The 4,385-nt window shown below is 56.1% G+C and overlaps 1 pseudogene across 1 annotated transcript; it reads left to right on the top strand.

Moving 5' to 3' along the window:
- The first annotated feature begins 3,060 nt into the window (after window positions 1-3,060).
- On the top strand, window positions 3,061-3,560 carry LOC307098104 (jun dimerization protein 2-like; annotated as a pseudogene). Its single transcript has one exon. The product of its transcript is annotated as a jun dimerization protein 2-like (transcript).
- The last annotated feature ends 825 nt before the right edge of the window (window positions 3,561-4,385 follow it).

The raw sequence follows: 4,385 nt of genomic DNA, 5'->3' as shown, positions 1-4,385 counted from the left end.
AAGGCAGGGGATAAGTGGTTTGAGATCAACCAAAGGACTTGTATGCATGCATATTAGCATGACCAATAGACACAGACACTGGGGAGGTGGGGGCTTGACCTCGGGGTTGGGAGTGGCTGTGTGGGTGTCAATTAGGAAACAAGGAGACATGTAATACTTTAAACAATCTTACCTTATAATAGAGAAACATGCAAATTGACCGCACCTCCGCTATGCCCACGATTGGGCCGGCAGGAGGCTGGGGGCGGGACTCCGGGTGGCATATCCACCGTTGAGAAGATCAAGATGGCGTGCCCAGTGCCGGGCCCATGCCACCGCTCCCGGGGGTGCCTGGGGCGATCGGCACCCCGGGGGACGTGGCTGGGCCCATCAGCACCCCAGGGGGGCATGGCTGGGCCCATGCCACTGCTCCCGGGGGTGCGGGGGTCGATCGACCACCTGGGGGGGCGTGGCCCGGCCCCTCCCGCCCCTCCCGGGGGTCCGGGGGTCGATCGACCACCTGGGGGGCGTGGCCCGGCCCCTCCCGCCCCTCCCGGGGGTCCGGGGGTCGATCGGCCACCTGGGGGGGCATGGCCGGGCACCTCCCGCCCCTCCCGGTGGTCTGGGGGTTGATCGGCCACTTGGGGGGGCGTGGCCGGCCCCTCCCGCCCCTCCCAGGGGTCCCGGGGGGCGATCGGCCACCTGTGGGGGCTTGGCCGTGCCCATCCCGTTCCTCCCGCCGCTCCCGGGGGTCCCAGGGGCCGAGGCTTTCCGGGCCTTGGGCACCAGCGGGGAGCCTGCACCGATCGCAGGAAACCACTGGGGGTCGGCTCCTGTGATCGGTAGCAGGGACGCTGGGTGCGGCGAGCTCAAGGCCTGGAAAGCCTGGGGCGGAGGCTTTCCCGGCCTTGGGCACCAGTGGGCAGCCTGCACGGATCGCAGGAAACCACTGGGGGTCGGCTCCTGCGATCCTTAGCAAGGATGTTGGGTGCCACCCAGGGCCAAGCCCCGACCCTGAAAAAGGCAGAAGGCGGTGGCCACAGCCAAAGCCTGGGTCCCTGGTGCCGGCAGAAAACTGGTGCAGGCAGCCAGGTGAATGAAGGTCTATTGCACGAATCTTCGTGCAAACGGGCTACTAGTCCTCTCTAATAAAATGGTAATATGCAAATTAACCATCACTCCGCTACATAAGCCATGCCCACCAGCCAAGCCACGCCCACCAGCCAATCAGGGCGAGTATGCAAATTAACCCCAATCCAAGATGGCTACAGCCACAGAGAGCAAGGTTTCCCAGGTAACAGAGGAAGCCAAGCTTTCCATAGCCGTTGCAGGCCTAAGCCTCCACTCAAGCTACAAAGTTTCAATTATAGAAGGTAAACAAATTCAAACAAATGGAGGCAGAATGGAGCTTGAGAGAGCAGGCCAGGGTTGCCGGCGGCAACAGGGGAAGCAAAGCTTTCCGCACACCCTGGCCTGGCTCACCTGCTTAAGGCTACAAAGTTTCAATTGTAGAAGGTGAATTAACTGCCACAGAGATGGCTGTCGCCCCGGAGGGAGCAGCAGGCTTGGCTCCGCTCCAGGCTACAAAGTTTCAATTGTAGAAGGAAAATAAATTCCAGATACCAGGGCCTCCCCTTGGGTTGCCAGGGGGCGTGGCCGGCCTGCAAACCACCACAGGACCCTCGCTCGGGCCGCTCCACGCCCCAAGGGAACCCCACCCTAATCCGGGACACCCTTCAGGGCAAACCAGCTGGCCCCCACCCGTGCACCAGGCCTCTATCCTATCTAATAAAAGAGTAATATGCAGATTGATCATCACTGCAACACACAATATAGCTGCCCCCATGTGGTTAAAGATCCTGCTCCCATGTGGACACAAGATGGCCACCACAAGATGGCCAGCAGGAGAGGGCAGTTGGGAGGCACCTGGCCTGCAAGGGAGGGCAGTTGAGAGGGACCAGGCTTGCAAGGGAGGGCAGTTGGAGGTGATCAATCCTGCAGGAGAGGGCAGTTAGGGGTGACCAGGCCGGCAGAGGAGGGAAGTTGGGGGCAAACAGGCTGGCAGGGGAGCAGTTAAGCATCAACCAGGCTGGCAGCGGAGTGGTTAGGGGGTGATCAGGCTGGCAGGCAGAAGCGGTTAGGGGCAATCAGGAAGGCAGGCAGGCAAGCAGTTGGGAGCCAGCAGTCCTGGATTGTGAGAGGGATGTCCGACTGCCCGTTTAGGCCCGATCCCTGGGATCGGGCCTAAACGGGCAGTCGGACATCCCTCCAGGAGTCCTAGATTGGAGAGGGTACAGGCTGGGCTGAGGGACAACCCCCCGCCGTGCACGAATTTCGTGCACCAGGCTTCTAGTAAAAAATAAAGTTTTTTTATGTTGAAAGCAATTGACTTCTGGCAGTAATTTGAATCCTAAAGGAGCATGGATCTAAGGAATTATGTAATTCCAATTGACAGTAGGAATGCATGTTTTTTTCAGTAGTTGATTCAAAAAGCAATTACATAATCAATATGTGTATCATTGTATTGTGGTGCCTATAAAATGTGTAAAAGGAATACATTCCACTGTAGCAGCAAAAAGGAGATGTATGGGTGTCCCAATATATTTCAGTATGATGATACAGAACATGTTAACTCAAATTTTCCAGAGCAAATAAAGTGTGCCTGGAATCCTATATAATAAAAGCCCAGCGACCTAATGACCAGAGACCAGAACCACCATGGCCCCTCGCCATGCTGGCCCCATCCCCCAGCAAGCAGTTAGGGGTGATCAGGCAGGCAAGTGTGTGGTTGGGGGCGATCAGGTAGGCAGGCGAGCAACTGGGGGTGATCAGGTAGGCAGGCAGGCAGTTGGGGGCGATGAGGCAGGCATCGCCTCAAAGAGGGAGACTCAGGCCACAGCCAGTGGGAGGGATGCTGGGTGGCTGTGATGGGAGGCGCTGGAGGCGGTGGACGCTGAAGGGTGGGGCTGGCACCATGATGGCTCCTGTGCGGGCATGGCATTTGCAGCCTAGCCCAGGCCCCAGGGTGGCAGCCTCTCCCTGTGGCTTCTGCAGGGCTGGACTGCCACTCCTCCTGCAATAATGCCTGGGCAGATCCCGGACCCTTCCATGACTGCAGGCTCTCTGCCAGAGCTCGGCCCCCTGACTGAACTCCCCATCTTGGCCCTGACTGCAGAGGAGCCGAAATACAGTGACATCCACAGCATAAATATATTCCTATGTAAATTGGCTATTATTGTCCCTTTGCACTTCCTGGAGGTGAAACTGTGCAAGAGGCCTCAACCTGTAAAAAGTGAGCTAGACAAGGAAGAGGAGCAGAGGAAAAGGCGCTGGGAAAAGAACAAAGTGGTGGCAACCCCATGCCGTTATAAGGAGTGGAAGGAGTTTCTGCAGATGGAATCTGAGTGTCTGGACCTCATGAATGTGGAGCTGAAAACCCAGATGGAGGAGCTGAAGCAGGAGTGGCAGAAGCTCATCTTGATGCTCAACCGGCATCACCCACCTGCATTGTCAGGACCAACAGTGTTAAGACTCCCGACTCAGAAGGCAACCCACTGCTGGAGCAGCTGGAGAAGAAGTGACCATGGGCTGGGAGGAGGAAGTGCAAGAGGAGGAGATGAGGAGAGGGAGGATAAGGAGAGATAAGAGGAGGAGATGAGAGTTGGAGGAGGAGGGTCCCAGAGGGCTCATCCTTGCTGCATTAAAAACTCTTCAATGAGGCTCAGCACAGCCAACATTGGCCAGGCGTTTTGTTTGTTTGTTTGTTTGTTTGTTTGTTTGTTTGTTTTTAAACTCAGATCAGCCACACCATGAAGAGACCCAGGCTGATGAAACCCAAGACCAAGAGCTGAGACCAAAGTAGTCCTGAAGGAGGTGCTGTTCTGCCTGGCACCAGGCTTGCAGGAGGCAGGACAGAGGCTCTGGGCTGGAGAGATGCCCAACCAGGCAGCTGTGGGCACTTCTCCAGCCTCTCCACCAGGGCACCCACCCAAAGGACCTCTGAGCAGCCAGGAAAAGCCATGATTTGCAACCAAAATTAGGCTGAGTATGGAACTCAGAATTGAAACTGCCCCCAGCCCTGACCCTGATCCTGATGCAAGGCTGGAGAAGGGCACAGTGCCAGGCCCTGCTGTACATATCCACCATGGTCCTGCCTGGAGTGGCAGCCGGGGCGCACCCCGCTGGCCCTGCTGGAGTTGCTGTGGGCATGAGACATGGTTGCCCTTGCAAAGCACATACTCACTGAGTATTTGCAGACTGGTTGTCCTAGCAGGGATTTCAACTGCACATGTTTTTTATATTTTCTTTCTTTTTATAATATTTTTTCCAAAAAAAAGATTTTATACAAGCAATATATAAATAGATTTCTATAATCACTCAATGTGATACAGTATAAATATGCTATG

The sequence above is a fragment of the Cnephaeus nilssonii genome (assembly GCF_951640355.1).
Source record: "Cnephaeus nilssonii genome assembly, chromosome: 4".
NCBI lineage: Eukaryota > Metazoa > Chordata > Mammalia > Chiroptera > Vespertilionidae > Cnephaeus > Cnephaeus nilssonii.
This window is presented reverse-complemented; position numbering and strand designations above follow the sequence as displayed.